At 39.6% G+C, this 25427-nt stretch overlaps 1 protein-coding gene across 6 annotated transcripts in view; it reads left to right on the top strand.

Moving 5' to 3' along the window:
• The first annotated feature begins 1245 nt into the window (after nt 1-1245).
• The window catches only part of MOBP (myelin associated oligodendrocyte basic protein), a 98383-nt gene continuing 74201 nt past the window's right edge, over nt 1246-25427 (top strand). For all 6 annotated transcript variants that reach the window (XR_012921019.1, XR_002223059.2, XR_002223071.2 and 3 more), the window contains exons 1-2: nt 1246-1350; nt 11762-11839. The gene's annotated coding sequence lies outside the window, so the exon portion shown is untranslated. The remainder of the gene's footprint in view (nt 1351-11761; nt 11840-25427) is intronic.

The raw sequence follows: 25427 nt of genomic DNA on the forward strand, positions 1-25427 counted from the left end.
GCCTCAGTCTCCCGAGTAGCTGGGACTATAGGTGTAAGCTGATTCTTATTGCATATACTGAGAAAAGAGCCTAAAAGGAAACCTGGAGATAATGTTGACATTTATATTTCATCATCATGCAAGGTGCTCTGGGAATTCAAGAGACAAGGCTGCTGTTGGTTAAACGGCTTCAGAAGTATCCTTTGATCTTTCAACTCACTAGTGGGTAGTTCTACATATATAAAATAAAATAAAATTTAGCAGAAGAAAAGAGTTATAAGACCCATGACATTTAACAGAACACAGAGTTATGTATGGGACCCCATAATGTGATTCCCAAAATTTGGGGGAATAATAAGAAAATGCCAACATCTAAGACTGAAGCCAGTATTACCATGTTAATGGAGTGAGGTTCATCATTTGCAGAAACCATCCACCATGAGATATGATTTATAAAAGTTTTCATAAATTTGAATGTATAGAGTGATTGTCATGTAAACTTCAATCTTAGTTTTAACTAGACTGGATCAGAGTCATGTGAAATTAAATGTGCAAGGGCTTGCATGTGTGAATGTTAGTCTTGGGGTGTGTGTGTATGTGGGTGTTTTAGGGAGGGGAGTTTAGACGGGTGTTTAACCTGCATGGAGTATGAAAACAGGAGCCTCAAGATAGGAATTTGTCACTGTGACTCCAACTCTGTTCATGGCTTGTGGGTATGGCTTGTGATGTGTGGGGGTGAGGTGTGGTGAGCCGGGATGGGATGGTTTCCACAGTGGCCTGGTGTTTCGGTGGAAGGTGTGTGGCTTGGTGGGGTGAGCTGGCAAGTGGTTTGATGTGGAGTTGGTGAGGAATGAGCCTCCATGAGACCCGAGGTTGCCCATGGGTGTTGATTATGTGGGATATGGGAGGTGGGGGTGCTGGAAAATGTGGGTGTGGGGGAGGGGCTAGAGAGTAGATACAGTGTGTGTGTATATGTGTGTGCGTGTGTGTTTGTGTGTGTGTGTGATATGGTTGTAGCTTAGTTTAGCTTTTGTTTAGGTTTTCTTTTGCTCTTTGTTTTGGTCTTTGTTTTTGTCTTTGTTTTGGCCTTTGTTTTGTCTTTGTTTCACTCTTTGTTTAAACTTTCTTTGGCTTTTGTTTGGTCTTTCTTTAGCCTTTTGTTTAAACTTTGTGTGGCCTTTTTGTAGTCTTTGTGTAGCTTTTGTTTTGAAGTGGATCTTGGCTGAGGACCCATCAAAAACACCTTGTGTAATGAAAAACCCAGGTCTATAATCTCTCCCTATATATTCTGCATGCATTGAGCTAGCCCCAACCCCTCAGGGACCCGGTGCAGACGTGGAACCTGTTTCACTCAACAACTGCTATTGGAAGGTAAGAGGATTCCACTGGTTCTTGTTTTGCTCCATATTGTACTTCAAGTGGCAAGTGTGCATCTATGCATTGGCCATTTCATTAAATCCCAGGGAGAACTTGCTGTAATAGCAGTCAAGATTGACAGGATGTAAAAGGATGGAGAAAACAAGAACAGAGGACACCATGTTTATTCTGATGTGGGCAGATGGCCCTCCTGGAATGTTCCTGCTAAGTTTGGGAGCTATCTGAGCCTGAGGAGAGGCTCTGAACCCTGACTCAGATTCCCTCGGGTTCAAAGCCCTGCGTCGCTGGAGCTAGATCAAGGGTGCTAAAGGCTTCTTCCCCCCACCCCCAATTTCGTCTTTTACTATTTGTTATGATTTAAAAATGAGTGTTTCTTCTTATCTAGGAACAACTTCTTCCCTCATACAGTTGGATTTATGTGTGTTGGATACTAATGGAACAACCAAACCCAAATCGTCTTAGAATTCTGCTCCCTGTAGACTAGCAACCTTGCGTGGAGAGACAGTAATGCTTTGTCTGCTACAGAATCTCTTTAAAAAAATCACAGGGAGTTTTCAGTTCTGTGGTTGACAGAAAAAGGAAATTATGTGTCAGGGAAATAAACTCATAAACTTGGCTAGAGTATTAGGAGGAAAATGGGGGAAAGGATTTTTAATGATTTGTTTAAAAAACAGAGAGGCAGGAAACAAACTGTTCCTGGGTGTGCAGATAGGCTGTTTTGTGATTATTTAGAATGGCAGGGATTTGGCGAGTGGATTTCAAAATTTGTTTCGGATTTACAGTATAGTTTCAAACAGTACAAAAAAATTACACAAATGTTAATGTTTTACTGCATTTATCATTCACTGTCTCTTTCTGTATCCACGTATATATATATATATATATATATATATATATATATATATATATACATATTATATTTTTCTGAGTCATTTGAGATTAAATTGCACAATCATTAAAATTAGGAAGTTAACCTTGAGAAAAATACTAGTATTTAATCTAGAGCTATCTATATTTCATCAATTGTCCCAGGAACCAATCTAGAATCATGTATTACCTTTATTTTTCCTGTCTCTTTAATCACTATTAATCTGGAACCATACCTGAGATGGCCATTGTCTTCCATGACCTTGACAGCTTTGAAGGGTATAGATCAGTTATTTTGTTAAATGTCCCTCAAAATGGGTTTGGTCTGAAGTTTTCTCATGATTAGGTCCAGATTATGCAGTTTTTGAAGGAATATGTCTGCATTTTAGATCCTACATCTCCAAATTCATACTTGGATCTGATTATCTAATAGCTACTAGGGATTTTAAATGAGTACCTAGAATCCTTACACACAAAATTATAAAAATTTAAAAAATCTAGAGCTTTTACAGATAATTCCCAAGCAATCACCAAAAGCGTGTAAGTGCTGCCCCTTGGATTACAAATGGCAATTATAGTGATAGGTACATGAACTTGATGGGCTTAGAGTGAGGTATTTAATTTAGATTCTTTGTGTGTGTTGGATTCATGTCTACCGCTCTATGACTATTCGTTCCATAAATGTAATCATTTCTTTCTAAGCACAATCATCTGCTGAAAGCAGATACAGTTCAATAAAGAGCTGCCCTGGGTAGCTGCTCCAGGCCCACTGGCATCCTTTTGTAGTTGGCAGGGATGTGTGCACTGCTGCAGGAGGCATACCTTTGGTGATGTTACGAAAAGGATCCTGATCAAAAGAATGTTCCAGCACCCACATCCCAGCATAGAACTCTCCTCTTATGGGGACGGGAATCAAAACTCTGAGATCCCTTTTTTTTTGGAGATACAGTCTTGCTTTGTTGCCTGGGCTAGAGTGCTGTGGCATCAGCCTAGCTCACTGCAACCTCAAACTCCTGGGCTCAAGTGATCCTCCTGCCTCAGCCTCCCGAGTAGCAGGGACTACAGGCATTCATCACCATGCCTGGCTAATTTTTCTATATATATTTTTGGTTGTCCAGCTAATTTCTTTCTATTTTTAGTAGAGACAGGGTCTTGCTCTTGCTCAGGTTGGTCTTGAACTCCTGAGCTCAAGTGATCTTCCCGCCTCGGCCTCCCAGAAAAACTCTGAGATCCTTAAGCTGTACTAGGCATTCTTAAAACAAACTTTCTCAACAAAATCTGTGAGGAGGAATAATTATCTACATTTTACAGATGAGAAAATTGAGATCCAGAGACTAGCCCACGATTATTCATAGCTAGTGAATGGCAGAGCCCAAAATGACACAGCCCTACTAATTTTTTTATGGATAACATGCATCAGCTTTTTTTTACTAATATATCATACACCTTAAAGTTACAAAAATGGAAATTAAAAAGATGGACTGAAGATGAATTAAACAGTACTTAAAAACAATTTTTACTTATTAATAGTACAAAAATTATTTGTTTTCACTGAAAATATCAGTAGTAGAGTATTTTTAGTAAAAGCAATTAATTCAATATGTCAAATTTACTTAGTCTATCCTTGTTTTTCTTCCTCTTTGTTAATCCAGCATAAAGATCTTTCTAGTAGTAGGGGTAGAGTGAGCTCTGCCACTTAAAAAATTAATCTGGACTTATATTATTAGTAGTATGATCTTCTTCTTCTACTTCCTCTTTATTTTTTGAGACAGTGTCTTGCTCTGCTGCCCAGGCTGGAGTGTGGTGATATAATCATAGTTGACTGCAGCCTTGAACTCCTGGGTTCAAGGGATCCCCTTACCTCAGCCTCCTGAGTAGCTGGGACTACAGGCATATGCCATCATACCTGGCTAGTTTATTTTTTTGTAGAGATGAGGTCTTGCTCTGTTGTCCAGGCTGGTCTCGAACTCCTGGCCTTAAGCAATCCTACCACCTTGCCCTCCCATAGTGCTAGGATTATAGGTATGAGCTACTGCACCCAGCCCTTAGTATGATCTTAAAGTCTTAAGTCATACATTAGTTCCTTATATAAAAATAAGTTCAGCTAAAACAGCTAAAATCAGATGATATAATCAACAAATACACTCACCAGGTGCAATTTACAATAATTTATGGTATTCTGAGAGCAAAGGGACAAGTGAGGGCACCCAGCCAGTCATCCATTGATCAGGGAAAGTGAGGGTGGCAGGATCAATACATGCATTACATGTTAAATGTAACGATCTCATTTTTATCTTTTTAGATAGCAACAAATGTAAAAGGAAAGTCTCATACCCCGTCTTCCTTACCCCAGCGAACCATCTTGGGACCCCCTCTGTAGGGTTTGTGTACCTTGCTTTGAAGGCTACTGGGCTGTCCCATCTACTGTAACAATTCAATCGCACTGGGGCACAATGGACTGACACCAGCTCCTCTTGGTATTTCAGTCTCTGCCAAGCCTGGGACATCACGATTCCAATCCCTTTCCCAGCTCCTCCTCTGGCACGGGGCAGAAAGCATCCTGGAATGCCCTTCCTGCCCTTGTTTCCATTCAACTCTCATCGCCTGCTACACCTGCCCAGTGGAAAACTCCCCAGACAGCTAGAAATTACATACAAAAGGGATCTAACCTGAACTGAAATACATACACCATAGCTCTCCAACGAAGCAACAGGTGTACCCAAGTATGACTCACCCCGTCTGCAACAGCAGAGCAGAGCTCACTTGTCTACAAAATGTTTGCGTTCAGATGGATGAGGGGTTCTACTGTCTTCAAGTACGATGGGGTTTTCTATAACTACCATAGAAAACCTTTGCGGTCATTTCCTCAGCATCACCAAGGTTAACTTCAAATCCCTCCTCTTGAGACAGTTTTATAGCAGGGTGCCTGGTAGAGACAGAACTTTCCTTTTCTTTGTAAGTGGGATAACGTCTGTTTGGAAGTGGCTGGCAGTTTTGTCTTTCTGGAGATGGAGACTGACTTCCCAGCTGACTTCCTTTATTTTGGAAAAATTACTAAAAAGTATTCCTTAGATTTGCAAATATAAAGAAAGCATCCATTATTTCTCAGAGAAAACGCGGAAGTCATCGAAAATCTGAATGTGGGGCAGTTGATGAACCTATTGCACTATCTTTGTAGTACAGTGAATGTCCTGTGGCTTTACAGGACTGTTCCCTGGATGAGGCAGATAAATATAGTTGCCTCCCTCCCCACCCCCTGAATATGGAATTTGGTTAAAAGTTTGGGTTTCTGCCTATGGTGCTATTTAATGTTGAGGAACTCAGCTACTGGGAAAATGTAGAATTAGCTATTATGACTGCCTCATCTGGGGCTTGGAAGTCACCCTGTAGTTTGACAAAATGTTTTCCACCTGAAGGAACATGAGGACTCTCCTGGGGTGGAAAAGGAGAGCCCACTTCTCTCACTCACACAAAAGAATTGGTAGCCGGGACATGCAAGACTTGGAAGGCCAGGAGAGTCTTGTGGATGGGGTTAGGCTGCTTCCCACAACTTGGAAGTCAGCTGGGCTGGGCTGGGACCCTGGGATTAGGTCCCCTTATGTGGACCCCAAGAGTGACTTCTGTTGCTTCTGTTACCCTGAAAGCATTAGGTGAAAACCTACTATCAGCTGTGCTATGGGTGGTTAAAGATGTAGCCTGTTTTAAAATACACCTGAGATTTTGTTTTTATTCGGGTATAGTGAGGCCAACAGATCAGGAGACGATTGTCATTAAAAAATAGTTTTTTTACTCATAGTTCCCAAGAGGAGGGGGAACATAGGGAAGGGTCCCGTGGCCACATGGGTAAGCACAAGGGTCTGTGGTCGGCAGTGAGCAGGAGTGAGGGGAAGGCGTGGGTGGGGGCCTGCCGTGTGGTTTTGCTGGGAGGAATAAGTTAGGTGGGGTAAGCAGGCCAGGCAGGTTTAGGATTGGCTAGTTGGAACAATTTCAGTGGGCTCGGAGTTGTAGCAGCTGTCCCAAGTTGTCTGCTGGGTGGCCCTAGGGTGATTCCAAGGGAGGAAGAGTGGTTCAACCTATAAGAGCTCAATAAAGAAGGCAATTGCTGAGTTTGAGCTCCTGATTGGTTGGTTTGCATGTGAAAGGTGTGAACGGTTTGTATGTGAAAGGTGAGCTGGCAGGGGAGCCATTTGCCTTCCCTAGAAATTAACCAGCCCTGGGAGGGGAAGTCTCTCCAGGATCAGCAAGGCCCCAAATGACAGAGCACCAAGAATACAGAAAACAAGATCATTTCACATTGAATACATGTCTTAAAAGGTCTAAAACACATTTAATACATGTATTAAAACACCTATAAAAGCAAAGGAGAAAAAGCACAGACACTATAAAATTATAAAGTAAGGATGCTTGATAGTTAATCTAGATTAAGTGGCCAGGAAAGTTTTTTTTCTGAGGAAGGCATATTTGAGTTGAAATCTTGTATTCTTAAGCAGGCATTACACAAGTAAAGCAAGCTGAGGAAAAGATTTCTGGAAGAAGGAATATTACATAGCAAATGTCCGAGGCAGGAAAAACTGTAATGCATTGGTACAATTAAATATGGCTGAAGCACCAATAGCCAGGAGCTAAATATCTTTTTAAGCTACATTTTTCCTAACTTGGGTGGTTTTCTGAATCTTCCAAACAAGGGATTTGGGAGTTCCTACTTCAATCACTGAAACTTCATGGCTTAGATAAGTTATTGTAATGAAAACATGGATGGCACTAAATTAAACAAAACACAGACTCAAATTACAGTCGTGTTGCTTAGCTATGGGGGTAAATTCTGAGAAATACATCATTAAGTGGTTTCATCATTGTGTGAACATCAAAGAGTACTTATTACACAAACCTAGATGGTTTAGCCTAGTGCACACCTAAGCTATATGGAATAGCCTGTTGCTCGTAGGCTACAAACCTGTACAACCTGTTATTGTACTGAAAATTGTAGGCAATTATAACACAATTGTAAGTATTTGTGTACCCAAACATATCTAAACATAGAAAAGGTACAGTAAAAATAAGTTATTATAATCTTATGGGATCACTGTCATGTAAGCAGTCTGTCATTGACTGAAATATCATTATGCGGCTCCTGACTATGTACATATCACCTAAATTATATAGATCATCCTCTTGAGTAGCCATGTTTCTCTAATTGCTTCTCCCCTTCCATGAAATTTTAATACTACAGATATACTGTATATTTGCTTATGTATTGCACATATTATGGGCTTTGCACATAAAAAGAGTAAGATTTTTTTTTCCCTGCCTCAAGAATCACTTTTCATCTTCTTGGGGGCAATACTGCCCTCTTCCAGAGTTCATGCAGTGTACCCTTCACTCGGCCTCCTTTAATTTAGTATGTTTCATAGCTGTGTCGTGCAACTAATAAGTCTTCTTAATTTTCTCTAATCTGTGACAGACATTTCCTCAGCCTTTCCTTGTCTTTCATGACCATGATACTTGTGAAGAATACTGCTCAATACTGGATTTTTTCCTGATATCTTCTCATGATTAGGTTGAGGTCATGTATTATTGAAAAGAATTACACAGAGATGATGTGCCCTGCTCATATCAAAGAGTAAATGATGATGATCTGTCTTATTACTGCTGATATTAACCTTAATCATTTGGTTCAGGTGGTATATTTCAGATTTCTCCACTATAAACTTACCACTTTTTCTTCATAATTAATAAATATTTCTTTGGGGGAATATTTTGAGACTATGCAATTATCCTGTTTCTCCTTAAACTTTCACCTATGAATTTTGACATCCATTAGCGAATGTTGCTTGCAAAAATTATCATTGTATTGTTCCAATAGTGATTTTCTGTTTCCCTCATTGCTTCTACATTTATTAATTGGAATTATTTTTTAAGGAAGAGTATCTCTTTTACCCCAATTTATTTATTCATTCAGTTATTTATATCAGTAGAGACCAAATGATACCTATTTTGTTCCTTGGTTTATAATCCAGTACTATTCCTATTTATTAATATTTTCTTGCTCAAATGGCTTTGGACATTGGGAGCTGTTTCACATTGGCTCCTGTGCCCCTTGACACATCCTCATCCTCTCTGAGCACTTTGTGACATTATAATTTGCTCCAGGATCAACTTGTATTTTTTCTGTCTCTGCCTCAAATCAACCACTTCTTCAATGATCCATGGTTTCTTTTATTGGATACCTTACTAATCTGGCCTAGTATTCAGATGGTAGTTAGAAACCAAAATGTGGGTGTTAGGTGCATTATTTGCTACTCAGTGATACTTCTTCTAAGCCCTCTCAGTGGACAGAGCTAGGAAATATATTTGTGTATACTAACTCACATACTCACACATCTGTATTTATTTCTGCATATGTGACTCCAATTCAGTACCAAAAGGTTCATTTTAGCCTTCCTCCTTTCCTCATTTGTAACTTCATTCCTTGGTAACAAGAAATATGATTCTCTTTACCTATAATATATTTATTTATTTGCTCAATCCTACTATTATAGGATTATCCACACTATTTTCCAAAGTTACTTCAGTCATCTCCTTTTTACCCCTTCCCGTCAGTGTGGTTATGTGATTTGTTTATTATGGTCAGATTCATTCATCACAGTCTACATTCCATCTTGGATTCCCTTTTCTTCCCAACATCTTGGTTGATTTCTTAAAAAAATTTCTTGTTCTTCATTGAAAAGCCACATCTTGTCATACATTGTTCATCTTTTCTCTGTTTTCTTTAGCATATCAATAATGATAATCTCTGGGTCTGCTTCAGTCGATCATTTTTGCTCTTGAATTTCAGTATGCTTTTCCTGTGCCTTCAGTATCTGTTATTGTATGCTGGACATTGTGGATAATAGATTGTAGAGATTCTGGGTTGTGTTAAATTACTGGAGAATCACTTTGATCCTGTCAAGTTTTGGTTTCAGGCCTTGTTAGGGCAGACCTATTTGATCTTTGCCCTTATGCCTAAGCATGATCCCTGCCCTACGGTGAGATCTCTCTGGGGTCTCACATGAAAGCTTGGGGTTCTCATTAAGGTCTTACAATCTTTCCCAAGTAATGTGTGGACTCTGATATTTCTGCTTGGTTATCAGCCACTTAGCAGACGTTATTTCTTGGGCTTGCCACAGTCTTACCTTGCAATTGCACAACTTTGGATTTCGCCAAATATCCGAGAGAAATTATGTACACTCATGTGCCACGTAATAGTTTGGTCAACGATCAGCAATGGTCCCATAAGATTATACTGGATAATGATAATAAACGACTACGTTATTGGTTTGTGTATTTACTATATTATATACTTTTTCTTGTTAGAGTGTACTCTTTCTACTTATATGTAAAAAAGCATCAGGCAGGTCCTTCAAGAGATATTCCAGGAGAAAGCATTATTGTTATAGCTGATGACAGCAACGGCTTTGAAGACCTCCTAGTGGGACAAGATGGGGAGGTGGAAGACAGTGATATTGATGATCCTGACCCTGTGTAGGCCTAGGTTAATATGTGAGTTTGTGTCTTAGTTTTAACAAAAAAGCTTAAAAAGTAAAAAATAAATTAAAAAAAATTTAAAAAGTAGGAGAAAGCTTGTAGGATAAGGATGTAAAGAAAGGAAATATGTTTTGTATAGCTGTACAATGCATTTGTGTTTTAAGTAAGGTATTATTACAAAAGCATCAAAAAGTTAAAAAAATTAAAAGTTTATAAAGCAAAAAATTACAGTAAGCTAAGTTTAATTTCTTATTGATGAAATAAAAACACAGTTTTTATAAGTTTAGTGTAACTTAAGTGTTTATAAAGTCTACAGCAGTGTACAGTATTGTCCTAGGACTAGGCCTTCACATTCACTCACCACTCACTTGCTAATTCAACTTCCAGTCCTACAAGCTCCCTCCATTTGTAAGTGACCTCTACAGGTGTACCATTTTAAATTTTGAATACCTTATTTTTACTGTATTCTATATTTATAGAATATAAACATAGAATATGTTTATATATGTTTAGATGTACAAATACTTAGATATGTTTAGATATACAAATACTTACCATCACGTTACAATTGTCTACAATATTCAGTCCAATAACATGCTGTACAGGTTTGCAGCCAAGCTACAATAGACTATACCATATAGCCTAGGTATAACCTATAGGTAGGTTATACCTTCTAAGTTTGTGTAAGTGCACTCCATGATGTTTGCGCAATGACAAAATTGCTTAATGACACGTTTCTCAGAATGTACCCCTGCTACTAAGCAGTCATGCATGACTGTAGCTTCCCATTGGTTTCTTACTGTCTGTTTCTCTCTGCTCTGCCCTTCGAGATTCCTGCAGTCTTAGTACCCTCCCCACCTCTTGCCTCTGTTTCTTCCTTTCTCTGCGTTGACTCTTTTCTTGTACAGCAGTTTGAAAAATAATTTCAGAGAGAAAACCAGGATGAATGTGGGCTCTGAATCCTTTGTTTCCATTTTCTCAGGGAATCCTTTGTTTCCTTTTTCTTAGCCCTGCAATGATTGCCATTCAATGCCTAAACATAATTCTTTTGTATATTTTCTTCAGTTTTATTGTTTTCAGTGGGAGTGTAAGTTCGACACTTGCTACTATATCATAGGATTTCAAGTATTCTGTCAAGCAGGTGGGAACAGAGAAACATGCTAGTGATCTTTGTCCAATTTAACTGAGAACTCTTACGAAGATTTATATAGTTATTATACAGAGTTTTCAAAAACATCATTACTACTAGAATAAAAATTATCAACTAAGACAACCAATCAGAATTACAAGTTTCTTTTGGTGGGTAATTTTGTGTCTAGAATCCATAATCTTATAAGATCTTTTTATTCAAACAACACTTCCAAAATCTAATCTATGTTAAGAAAGAAAGGTCTAAAGGCTGACGAAGAGTTGACGAAAGGCTGACATAAACCTCAATATTGCATACGAAAACAAGCCTGATACCCTTTGGAAATTCTCAATGTAATGCCTTATCCAATTGGACTTTCATCTGATTTGTAATGCAAAAAACGCATCTTTTTTTTTTTTTTTTTTTTTTTTTTTTTTTTTTTTTTTTACTGCTATAGGGGAGAAGGACATAACTTTAACTCCTTTCTTGGTATGATTTATTTGGTCGTGAAGAGTTGCAGTTTTAGAGCCAGACTCTGAAATTTTGTTCACTGGTGTTACAAGCAAAAATCAGGCATGTAAAACTCAAATTTACTGGAAGAAATGGAAAAGAGGACTACAGATTTGTAATTTAACGACAGTGAATTAACTGGATGTATAGCATTTTCCCTCTGTAATATTAAGATGATTTTAAAGAGTTTGCATGTGGTTTTGTGACTAAATCCTCCTCCTCATTCTTCAATGGGCAAACAGCATGTAGATTAAACATCATGATCCCTTCTGGGATTGTGAGGGTGAAGCTCCATGTATAACATTTGCATTAACTGTAACCTAAGTAACCGAGATGCTAAATTAACCAGAACATATTTTACTGCTTCGCTTTTAGGAAAAAAAGAAGCAAATGATACCAAGACAAGCTCATAAAGGAGATCTACTCATCAGATGTGTATGGACGAAAATACAGGTACAAACGAATCTCTTATAGCCTTTTGGGCCTGTATCTAAATCATTGCATAATGATTATTAGTATTCAGAATGTCACAGTAGAACGTAGAATCAGCAAAAGACTGAGCAATCAAATCTTTCAATAAGAGTTAAACAGTTTCTTTTTAGCATGTTCAGGTGTCTCACAGTATTCTAGGTTCGGGGAGTAGGAATGTGAAAAAAAATATTTTTCTCTGCCAGTGAAACATTTCCAGAGAATTACCCACTGTGCTCATGCATCTATTGTCATGCTATGGCCCCTGTCAATACTTGAATCTACTCCATCAATCAAATGGTGCAAACATCTAGCATCTCATTCGCAACATTTCTTTCTTTCAATTTGCCCTAAGTATCTTACTACAGCTATTCTTTCATTAGGTGCTCCAAGTTGACTTTCGTTCCCACCTTCTCATCCATTCATGAATCCATTCACCTGTCCATTCATCAATCACCCTTTTCTACCTTCTATTTTCTTCATATTACTGATAGATTCTAAGATCCATCACTTTAATTATTCTCTTGCAAATTGTCTGGCACATCCCAACCTTGGATGAACCTATTTTCTCCATGTCTACACCCAGGCTGCTGAGAACAACTGGAGAAAAATGCAATGGAGTAGAGTCATCCTACTACAAATTAATGGTCAGTGACCTCAACTAGACCTTCAAAACTGCCTGGTAACCTGGTCTCCAAATTTCTGCAAAATCTCTCTTAAACCCGTTCTATTCTTCTCAAATCTCCAACTCTGTCATTTTTAGCTGGTAACCTTGCCTCCCATTTCACTAGGAAAATGGAAGCTGTTAGATGAGAAATTCACACAGCCAACTGTCATCCCTCTTCTAACAAAGGCCAACCATTTCACGTGTGCTCTGCAGTCTGTCTCCTCAGGTTTCCCTCGGTAATGTTATTTCCTCTCTTTCTGATTTTATTTCAGCTTCTTTCTCTCTACTAGACCTTCCCAATCAGCACTTATGCATGCCCTTGTTTGTCTTATTATCACAGACAGATCAACAACCAAGTAATCATCTACCTCCCGCCCACACAATAGCCTCTGCAAGCCACATACTTCTTTACCTACCACCTTTCTCCTCCTTCTAGTCTCAAATTTTTGGGCTGAGTTTCCTATATAGTTTATCTCTCCAAATCTTTAGCTGCTATTCCTGCCACAAATCCTTGAATCTAACTTCCGTTTCAACAACTCCATGGGAACAACTCTTGCTAAAGTCACCAATTATTTCTATTTCACGTAATCAAATTACTCTTATAGTCCTCATGTCATGCCACCTCTCAGAATCATTCTACAAAGTTGACCACTTTTGACATACTCCTTGACTTTGGTTCCCATGACATCACCTGCTCCTAGTTTCTCTCCTACCTCTCAAACTCTCTTCTCTATCCTTTGCCAGTTACTCCCTTAAGCTGTGAATATGAGACTTTTCCAATGCCCAAAGTCTCTTCTCATTCTGCCACTGAGGAAACCCCACCCATCCTCATGGCTGTAATTCCATCTATACTCCAACAACTTTCAAATTCTATCTCTAGCCAGGCTTCTCTGAACTCCACCCAGATACCTTACCTCACCTGGAATGCATCTAAAACTGAACTCATGTGTTTGTCTTTTCCCCTAAACCTTCTTTTTCTCCAGTAGACACTGCCACCACCCACCTAGTTGCTCAAATGATACACCTTGGATTCACCCTTGACTCCTCCTGTTTACCACTCCTTATGTGCAATCAATCACCAAGTCTTATTGATTCTATTCTTGGAAAAGTTTGTCACCACTATCATTAATCACATGGCCTCCTGCAATAGCCTTCTAATAGATCTCCTTGCTTTCATGGGCTTCGTCCATCCATTTTCCCCAAAGCTATAGAAGTGAGCTTACAAAAATGCACATATGATTATGACACATTCCTACTTAATATCCTTCAGTGGCTTCCGCTTGCCTTTTAGTATTGTGTGATCTACTATGCACGCCAGTCTTAGTAGATCTAAGTAACTCAGTCTCTGATTTCCTCTCCAGCCCATCCTGATCCGCTTTCCTTCTTGCATGTAATGTTGGAGCTATGCTTGTCTTGTCCTGGGTCCTCAAAGGCACCCCCCACCACACACTCAGAGCCCTGGGTCTCGAACACTCTAGGCCTACTGCTCTCTCTGCTGCTGTGACATTGACTCACTCTTCAGCTCCGTTCCTCCAAGAAGCCTTCCCTGACCTTTCATCCTGGTTAAGGTCCTCATTCTATAAGAACTCATTGCCAGCCGGGCGCGGTGGCTCACGCCTGTAATCCTAGCACTCTGGGAGGCTGAGGTGGGCAGATTCCTCGAGGTCAGGAGTTCGAAACCAGCCTGAGCAAGAGCGAGACTCCATCTCTACTATAAATAGAAAAGAATTAATTGGCCAACTAATATATATATATATATAATTAGCTGGGCATGGTGGCACATGCCTGTAATCCCAGTTACTTGGAGGGCTGAGGCAGTAGGATCGCTTGAGCCCAGGAGTTTGAGGTTGCTGTGAGCTAGGCTGATGCCATGGCACTCAATCTAGCCTGAGCAACAAAGGAGACTCTGTCTCAAAAAAAAGAAAAAAATCATTGGCCACTGGACTTTTTCCTTCAAGGCACCAATTATAACTCTAATTAAACAATTACTTCTGAAGATGGTACTTGTTCAATGTCTGTCCTCTTTGCTAGAATGTGCACTCCCTGAGGTCAGAGTCTTTGTTCACTGTCATGTTGTCAGGAACTAACATTGTGTTTGGTTCACCATATATGCTCAGTAACTGCTGTTTTGAATGGATGAACAATTTCAATACAATATGGTAAATGTAAAGATGGAGGCATATAGATTGCAAAATGACACAAAGATAAGTGACATTTCATCCAACTGAGGAAGTATACCAATGTAACTGCTACCGGTGACTCGGATGATGGTCTTCAATACAAAATTTGGAAAAAGGGGTGGTCAAGTATCCAGTACTTACTTCAGCAGTATCTCCAGTCTGGTTTCTTTGTCTCTCCAAGACTGGCACCCTTGGAAAACCCAAGGCAACTTAGTAGTTAACACCATCCACTAGTTGTAGGTGGAGCAATAGAAATCTGCCCATCAGGCAATCTGAGTTCTCTTCTTGTATGCCCTGCTATGACTACAGACCAAATTAGTATTTATTTTTCTATAAAACCATGCAGTCTGGAAGATTGGCTGCCTTCTCCAACATTCAGGAAAGAATTATGAGAGAGGGGATTTGTTTAATCTACATATGTGTACATTCAAAATCCCATCATTTTCATAGGGCGAAACATACAATCCTTATTTCTTACAACACAAACACTGGATTAACAAAGGCAAATCATTATAAAACCTAGCATATCTTGAAATAATGCTTTCTATGGAGAAACTGTTTTATGCTAAAACTTTAATTCTTAAAGTAGCCCTACTGGGAATTGGACAAAACCAGTCTGAGTCCTACATAACATCCCAGGGGACAGAAGCACCTGTTTTTTTTTTAAGACACTTTCAATCCAATCAGAGTCAACATTCATTCGTAGAATGGATTGTGCAGCAGAACCCCGAGGATTCAGCCAGAAACCCTGCCCTCTAGGAGCTTATGCGGAGATCATAGGTATATAGCTACATTATTAATAACATGGTACACCAGTAGAAGTATGTGTAAGTTATAAAGATAACCCAGAGGAAAGACAATTCCTTAGACAAGCTAAGACCTAAGCTGAGTTGTTAAGGATGAATAGGTTTTCCCCAGTCAAACATGATGGGCAAAAGGCATTCCAGGCAAAGGGAACAGCATGCTCAAAGATGCATCCTTTGATCCCAGGATACTGCTTCTGTCCTATGCCAGTGAGGACTGGTGTGGGAGGTGAGGGGAAGGTGGACAGGGACCAATCACAAAGGCTGTTATGTGCCATATTAATAAAGAAACAAGAACTTGGTTCTGTAACTGATGGGACACTTGCAGTTTATGAGTAAGGGCAGATATGACAAATTTTGCTCTATCCCCATGGCCACATAGAGGACAGACTAGAGAAACATGAGTCTAGAGTCAGGGCTAGCCCATGGATAAGTAGGGAGATCAGTTGCACTCTCTTGACCCCATAGCCTGTAGAAAATTGTGGAATTATTCATTCACATACAATTCCGGTGCCACTTTGTTCATAAAGCACATATTGTATCTCAGGTATAGGAAAATGAAGGATATTGTTTAAAGAACATTCAGAAAACTACTGTACTTCTTGTATGTTTATCTGGCCCTGCCAGAATAAGCAAGGTTTTTACTCCTGAAATATTTTCTAAATTTATTGTGTGTGCTAAGGTCACCAACCTTAGGTTACACTTGTTCCCTTCCCTAGAATACCCAGAGCCAGGTAGAATTTGTTCATGAGGAAGGGCTCTTGCACAGCTTCATGAGACAGTCTGTCTGTGGGCAGTGTGGTTCTTGGACCACTTCAGTTTGTCCTTGTTGCCTAAAACAAAGCAAAGCAATGAGGGCATTTAACATGGCTTTGTTTTGTGTCCCCATATGGACTATTAACTCCAAGGTAAGTAATTAGGGCTCTTTTACTTTATTATGCTTTTCATGGTCTTGGCACTGCTCTCTGTGGAAAAACCTACTGATTCCAAATAAATATGTGTATGGAATTTTCCATTACCTGGCATTGGTTTGTCACCAACAATCTACTGTTTAACATTCATTGCATGAATTTGTAAATATAATTGTTGCCAAGGAGACAAGTGGATAAACAAGAACGAATGGATAACAATATCCATAGAGATAGCATGCAGTAAGTAGTCAAAACCTATGTTCACGTCCTACGTTTCTGTGTTTTTGCTGCTGTGGACTGATTAACACGGAAGCTGTTGTCTTTTACTGTGTAAATCTACACTCAAGACGGCATTAGCCTCTGGCCTGGGAGAGGATACAGTAGGGTTTTAGAGACTACTGAGGGTCTCTAAGGGAGCTGGTAAATGTGGAATGAATTCACTCTGCAGTCAAAATTGATCATTTTCTTCACGCAGTGGAGGGGTTGGGGCTGAACAGTGTTTGCAAGGCTGTGGTTAGCAGTATGTTGATGAAAGTTCAGGCCTGGGCTGGAACATTTGAACCCCTGATTGTTATTCCAGAATAGCTCTCCTACAAGCACCCATGTGTGTTCTTCACTTGCAGGAAGTCGGGGGTTCCTTCTGACAGCCCCGGCTCACAGGCCTATGACGGTTCTCACACCAAGTGCGCCCAGTCCCAGTCAGTGTTTGTCAAATGGACAAGCCTGTCTCTGGGGCCTCTGATTAGGGGTCTTTCTCACCCCTTCACAGTCATTTTTTCACCTGTTTTTGATGGACAGACAGACACAAAATGACATTTCTTTGCTGTCATTTCCCTTTCTCTGAGTACTACTGAGTTAAGCATATTGGTAATATGATTGATAGCTATTAAATATTCCTCTTTTTTTATTATTTACCTGGTTTCCTAATTTTTTTATTTATAGTTTGTTTGTTTTTGAGACAGAGTCTCACTCTGTTGCCCGGGCTAGAGTGCCATGGCGTCAGCCTGGCTCATAACAACCTCCATCTCCTGGGCTCAAGCAATCCTTCTGCCTCAGCCTCCCGAGTAGCTGGGACTACAGGCATGCGCCACCATGCCCAGCTAATTTTTTCTATATATTTTTAGTTGGCCAATTAATTTCTTTCTATTTATAGTAGAGACTGGGTCTTGCTCTTGCTCAGGCTGGTCTTGAACTCCTGACCTTGAGGGATCTACCCACCTTGGCCTCCCTGAGTGCTAGGATTACAGGCATGAGCCACCATGCCCCACCTATAGTTTGTTTTTAATTTAAACATCCTGATTACTAAAACTTTATAATTTTATATGTTAGAATATTTTCTTCTATACCAGCACAGGTCCTTTAGTTCATAACTTCAAGTTATTGTATAAAATAATCTTTTCATTCTATAAAATAGTCTTTATAACTTGCTTTCCTCCTCTTACCATTTGCTGTGGTAGAAGGAGCTTTGTAGTGTCAGAGTTAGGAATATTTTGGTCTACCTTGGTTGGCACCTTGGGACCTCATTTACTCACTCTGTTTTCAGGTGAGTTATCTGACTTCTCCATATCTCTCACTTGCAGAATGGGGCTATTGTGAGAGTATGAAGATGAAATGAATTATATACATAATGCCCTACTGGCTTGTATCTCATGCTGTGTATTTGCTATTATCATTCTTATTAGGGTCTTTGGTATAATTTCAGTTTGTTTTTCTTTCGAGACAGAGTCTCACTTTGTTGCCCAGACTAGAGTGAGTGCTGTGGCGTCAGCCTAGCTCACAGCAACCTCCATCTCCTGGGCTCAAGCAATCCTGCTGCCTCAGCGTCCCGAGTAGCTGGGACTACAGGCATGTGCCACCATGCCTGGCTAATTTTTTTCTATATATTTTTAGTTGGTCAATTAATTTCTTCCTAATTTTAGTGGAGATGGAGTCTCGCTCTTGCTCAGGCTGGTTTCGAACTCCTGACCTTGAGTGATCCGCCTGCCTTGGCCTCCCAGAGTGCTAGGATTACAGAGATGAGCCACCACACCTGGCCTGTTTTTCTTTTGAGTGGTCCATCCATTTCCTGTTTTGTAAAAAAATGCTTCCTCTGTTAAGAACCATGCTACTATACATACGTGAGTCTGTTTCTGGGCTCCCTCTCCTGTTCTATTGGTGTACTGGTTTTTTTTCAAGACAATACTATTTTAATTAAGTGTTGATACTTGGTAGGGCAAGACCTTCTTATTCAAAATGTCTTGGCTAGTCTTGGTTATTCATAATTCCATAAAGACTATGGGATCATCTTGTCAATTATGTGAAAATCTGATATTGATTAGAATTGCATTCCACGTACAGATTTACTTGGAGATATCCAGCATACTTATGATATTGAATATTTCTTCCTCAGCCTTCAAAAAGATTCTGCAAATTGTTTCATGGAGGTTTTGCATTTCCTTCATCAGATATATTTCTACCTGTAGGTGCCCTGTGGTTTTATGGTCAATGTGAATGGCTTCTTTTATTTTATATTTTCTAATTGGATTTTCCTGTTCTATAGAAATGATTTTGATTTTTGTATATTGATCTTGTGTACAGAAATCTTGCTGGACTCTTTGTTGTTGTTTTTTTTTTTTAGTTCTAATAGCTTATAGAGTCTCACAGGTTTGTTTTTGGTTTTTGTATTGGGTAGGATTTCAAGTGCAGTGTTGAATAGTAGTAATGATAGGTGGTGTCTGATCTGGATAAAATGTTTTTAAGATTTCACTGGCAGAGATGTTCCCCTCCCTTCCCATTATGCTAAGAGTATTTATCATGAATGGATATTAAATTTCATTGAATGCTTTCTTAGTATCTATGACTGATCATTTTTACCTTTAATCTGCTAATGTGCTAAATTATACTTATAGACTTCCCTAATTCAGACCATTGTGAGATTCACTTCATCTAGTTTGTATTATGAAGCATTTCACCTATCGGATTGGCAAAAAGCTGAGGGTTTGATATGCCACTTTGTTGTTAAGACCATGAGGAAATGGGCATTATCATACATTGCTTATAGAATAATAATTTGTACAAGCCTCATGGAGAGCAAGTTGGAAAATCTATCAAAATCTGCAATTCTAGTTTTTGATTTGAAGTGAGAAAAAACCCCTGCAAGTTACAAATGCATAGACTCTTTTATCTAGTGATCTCACTTTTAGGAATTTATCCCTCAGATAGTTACATGTGCAAAATGATGGTTGTACACTTTTACTCACTACAGCATCACTTGTAATAATAACAAATGGGGTGAAACCAAACTGTTCATTTACAAGAGAATAGTTAAGTAAATTCTGAGTTGTTTTACAATGGCATTTTAGGCAATTATAAAAAGGAGTGGGGGAAGCTCTTTGCGTTTCTGTGGAAAGACATGTGGCTAAGTGAAAAAAGTAAGATGTACACGTTATGCCTTTGTGTAAAAAATAGTGGCAAAAAGAACATATACACAGAAACACAAATGGGCGTATATCTACAAACAAAAGCACAAAATAACTAATACTTGTTGAAGGCTTTCTATGTGCTAAGAACCCTATAAGGTACTGAAGATAGAATGGAAAACAAAGTGCCTGCTCTCATGCAGCCTATATTTTTGTAAGGGGAGATAAAAATAAACAAATAATAATAAACACCTAGCCAGGTTCTTGTCAAAGATACACAGTATCTATTTAATCTTGTCATTTCTTCAACCTTTTTTCATTCAAAAGTACGTTTTTTGAGAGGGTTTCACGTCCATGTATAGAGATCCAGTTAATTATTTTAAATTGCTGCACGGAATCCCATTGTATGAATTTACCACACTTTATCCATTTCTGTAAGGAACATATAGTTTATATTTTGTTTTTTGTTTCTTTTTCAGTTGAAGCTGCAGTCAACATTGTTGTATAAGCCTTTCTGTGCACACATATTATGATTTCTCTAAGATACATTTTATATTTAGAAGATACATTTTATATTTCTTCACATGCACACTTTCAGTTTTACTACATACTTCCAGATTGTCCTCTCAAGTGGCTCTTCTGAGTTTTATGCCCACCAGCTGTGCATGAGAGTTCTTGTTTGTCTATAGCCTTACTTCACTTGATGTTAAGCTATTTAACTTTTACCGACCTGCTGGTTCTGGTAGAATGGTATCGGTTTCAATTGTGTCTTTCTTTTTTTTTTTTTTTTTTGAGACAGAATCTTGCTCTGTTGCCCTGGGTAGAGTGCGGTGGCATCACTAAAGCTCCCTGCAACCTCAAACTCCTGGGCTCACGTGATCCTCTTGCCTCACTCTCCCAAGTAGTTGGCCCTCAAGGTGTGTGCCACCATGCCCAGCTGGCTTATTTTTCTAGTTTTAGTAGAGATGGGGTCTCGCTCTTGCTTAGGTTGGTCTCCAATTCCTGAGCTCAAGTGATGCTCCAGCCTCAGTCTCCCAGAGTGCTAGGATTGCAGGCATGAGGCACTGTGCCAGGCCCAATTTGTGTCTTCTTGATAACTGATGAGTTTAAATGTACTTTCAAATGCTTATGGTTCATCCACTGCTTCCTCTTCTGTAAATTGCCTGTTCACATGATTTGCCTGATTTTCTTCTGGGTTGTCTTTTTCTTATTGATTTATAGGAGTTCTTTAAAGATGCTGGGTTGGGCATGGTGGCTCATGCATATAATCCTAGCACTCTGGAAGGAGATGGCGGGAGGATCACTTGAGCTCAGGAGTTCAGACCAGCCTGAGCAAGAGTGAGACCCATCTCTACAAAAAAATAGAAACAATTAGCCGGCTGAATAGAACTCCATGGTATATATACATATACCACATTTTATCAACCATTCATATATTGATGGGCACTTTGGTTGTTTCCACATCTTTGCAATTGTGAATTGTGCTGCTGTAAACATTCTAGTGCAGATGTCTTTTTTATAGAATGTCTTTTGTTCCTTTGGGTAGATGCTCAGAAATGGGGTTGCTGGATCAAATGGTAGTTGTACTTGTAGCTCTTTGAGGTATCGCCATATTACTTTCCACAGAAGTTGTACTAGTTTGCAGTCCCACCAGCAGTGTATAAGTGTTCCTTTTCTCTGCATCCACACCAACATTTATTGTTTTGGGACTTTTTTATAGAGGCCATTTTCACTGGAGTTAAGTGATATCTCACTGTGGTTTTGATTTGCATTTCCCTGATGATTAGAGGACCTCATGTATTATCCTGGATAGAGCTGGAGCCCATTCTACTAACTGAAGTATCACAAGAATGGAAAAACAAGCACCACATGCACTCACCATTAAATTGATATTAACTAACCAACACTTAAGTGCACATACAATAGTAACATTCCTTGGGTGTCGGGCAGGTGGGAAGGGGAAGTGAGGATGGGTATATACACACCTAATGGGTACAGTGTGCACCATTTGGGTGGGACACGCTTGAAGCTCTGACTCAGGTGGGGTAAAGGCAATATATGTAACCTAAACATTTGTATTCCTATAATATGCTGAAATTAAAAAAATTATCTGGGCCTGGCAATGTGTGCCTATAGTCCCAGCTACTCATGTTACTTATCTTTCCACCATGTTTGTTGTGCCTTTTGATGTACAGTAGTTTTTAACCTTAATGTAGTCAATTATATCATCTTGTAAGTGAATTATATCATTGTTTGAGGAATCTATCTTCTCCCCACTAATCTGTAAAAACATCCTTATCATATATCAAGTTCTCTTGTTTATATGGATTTGTTCATGAGTTCTACTTTTTTTTTTTTTTTTTTTTTGAGACAGAGTCTCACTTTTGTTGCCTAGGCTAGAGTGAGTGCCATGGCGTCAGCCTAGCTCACAGCAACCTCAAACTCCTGGGCTCAAGCGATCCTCCTGCCTCAGCCTCCTGAGTAGCTGGGACTACAGGCATGCACCACCATGCCCGGCTAATTTTTTTTGTATATATACTTTTAGTTGGTCAATTAATTTCTTTCTATTTTTAGTAGAGACGGGGTCTCGCTCAGGCTGGTTTCGAACTCCCGACCTTGAGCAATCCGCCTGCCTCGGCCTCCCAGAGTGCTAGGATTACAGGTGTGAGCCACCGCGCCCAGCCTATGAGTTCTACTTTTTATGCTGCTGTTCCACTTGTCTACTTCTGGGCGAATGTATACTATTTTAATTACTATCTCTTAGTAATATGTTTTGATATCTGGTATGAAAAGTCCTGTCATTCTTTCTAGAATTTTCTTGGTGATTCCTGGTGCTTTGTTCTTCCATCAGATCAGATTGTCACATGCCTCAAAAGATCTTTGGTGATGTCAGTAAGAAATGCATGAAATTATTATGAATTAACTTTGGAAAACTTTGCATCTTGATGATAATGATCCTTTCTATGAACAATTTTTCTATTTATTCACGTATTGTTTTATGCTTTCACTGAGGTTTTGAAATTTTTCCCGATGAGGATTTACATATTTTAGTATTTGCTTTATTTCTAGGTATTTCAGGATTCTTAGTGCTACTGTGAATAACATTTTTTCCAGTTATTTTTTTTTTTCATACTTCTTCTGTCCTTGGGTGTTCTTATATGTGCCCTTGGCTGCAAATCTCATTTATATGTCAAATATACTTAAATTTATTTGTGGCCCTCTCTCACATGGGATCTCTTAACCCATGTGATCAGTCACTTCCTTTCACAGCCACTTGGACGCTTCACAAGTTTCTCAGACTGAACATGTCTAAGATTGAACTTTTGATTCTTCTCTTTACCCATCCATAAATCTGTTCTCCCATCTTAATAAAATGTTTGGTCATCTACCTAAGTTTTCTTGGAGATGTCCGGGATTTCAGCACTTTCTTGCCTATATTCAGTCTGCACGTCCTGTTCATTGCTGGGTTCCCTCTCCTGCTCTCTCTCTACTCTGACCTTGAGCAATTTTGAGGCATATGCTTCTAGCTCAGGCCAATCTACTGGTGGCATCACCCACACTTATATCCTTATCGGCATCTTAGACTTAATCTGTCTGGCACCCGGTGGGTCCCCAATTGATATTTGCTGAATAAATAAATGTCTAAGACCGTACTCTTACTCCCTTTCCCTCGGCCTTCTTCACTCAGTAAACTGCTCCACTGGGTGCTTGTTTAAGCCATAAGCTGGTAGTCTTACCCTTGCCTTATCCTTTCCAACAAACCCATGTCCAGTTCGCCCTCAAGTCTTATTAATTTTGTCTCCAAAATCCACCTCCTCTGCCACTGCCAGAGTTGAAGTCTCTGGTATCTTTCACTGGTTGTGTTGTTTCCACTCGTGCCCCCTTCCAGTCTATTAATATGTTACAAGGAGCAGAGTGATCTTCATGGACCATAAACAGGAAGCTTTATCTCCTCTCGCCTTCCAGCGCCTTCCTATTCTTCCCATTCTTCAGCTCACCTTCAAGGCCCTGCCTGGTTTTGGCCATGCTGGGAGCCCCAGCCTCCATGTCCCCCTTCCTCACTGTGCTCCGGCCACCCCCTTCTCAGGTTTCTTGAGCACATCAATTCTTAGGCCCTCTGTCTGGAACTTTCTTCACATCTCTACGTGTGGATGGCTCCCATGTATCTATGTTGCTCAGGCTGGTCTCGAACTCCGGTCCTCAAGAGATCCTCTTGCCTCGGCTTCCCAAAGTGATAGGATTACAGGTGTTAGCCACTGTGCCTGGCCCACTTATCTTTTGGATCTCAAGTTAAATATCATTTCTTTAAGAACACTTCCTTAGCCCCTCAATCTGAGTTTGTCCTCCTGTTACATTTTCTCCTAGCACTCACTTCCTTTCCTTCAGAGCTCAAATCAGATTTCAATTATACATGGTATATACTATTCACGAGGTGAGAGATATCTGTTAGTGTCTCTTTCTCTGTACCTTATCTCTGTGAGTAGAGGAACCTCCTTTGTCTTGTTCACCCCTGGCACCCAGAAGTACCCAGTGAGTCTTCAGATGAGTGATGGAGTGTTAGTATTTGGCTGCATTTACCTTCAGTCACTTTATGTGTATGTTCTTTACACATGTAGCCTGACGTCATCTGTCCTTCTCTGTTGGTGGGATCTATTGTGGTCATATATAAGTTGTCTCAATACCTCGTACCTGTAGTTCAGAGGGTCCTCGCCACCCTTAAAATTAGCACCTCGAATTGCTCCAGGGAACTGATGTCTCATCTATTCAAGGGAAGATCTGGGTGCATGGTTCTCCTCCTGCGGAGGGCGCCCTGGCTCCTGTCCCAGCCTCTGCTGAGGGTGCTACCTCTGGAGGTGACTGAGGGTACCTGACAGAGCAGTAGGCTCCCTTGAAGAGGACTGACTGCCACAGGGACTCTTGGCTGGGTTCAGCTGGGATGGCTGCCAGAGTTGCTGCCATGCGATAAACAATTTCACTGCCTGCTGCTTTCAGCTGATATTACAGAAGTATTTTCCTATGTCAGTACAACTTCTTCACACATACCTTTTCAACTGGCTGTCGAATATTCAGTTGGTCTTCAAACGACTGCCTAATATGTTTGTGATAAACCAATTATAAGAATATTAATCATTAAATAGAAACCAAGTTCTTACTGCTTACATTGTATTTTTGCAAATATGCGAAGATTCCCCTGCCCATCTTCTCTTCTTTAATAAGCTAGGCTGACTTCAGGAAAGATAAAGAGTAATCAAGGCTTCACTTTTTATGTTTTGGCAATTTCTTCACCACCCCTGTTTCTGGGAAATATGGAGAAATTAAGTTTGGGATTTTTCTACTAGCTTCCCCTGTCCCAATCAGTAAGTAAAATTCCACTTATTTTCCATGCATATTCTTACATTATTACTGAAAATATATTTTACTTCTGTCTCTCATCACAGAATGAAAGGTCAAAAAATTTTATTGCTCTCGAGGGTGTTAATATTCAGAGAGTAAATATTAAATTGTGAAATGGAGACAAGGTTTAACAAAAACTTGTTCAAAATTCATAAATATTTTAAGCACTTGCAATTAATTCTCCATGCTTTGAAATAATTCCGTATTTTAAATGTTAGAT

The sequence above is a fragment of the Microcebus murinus genome, chromosome 1, assembly GCF_040939455.1.
Source record: "Microcebus murinus isolate Inina chromosome 1, M.murinus_Inina_mat1.0, whole genome shotgun sequence".
In the NCBI taxonomy this organism is placed as follows: Eukaryota; Metazoa; Chordata; class Mammalia; order Primates; family Cheirogaleidae; genus Microcebus; species Microcebus murinus.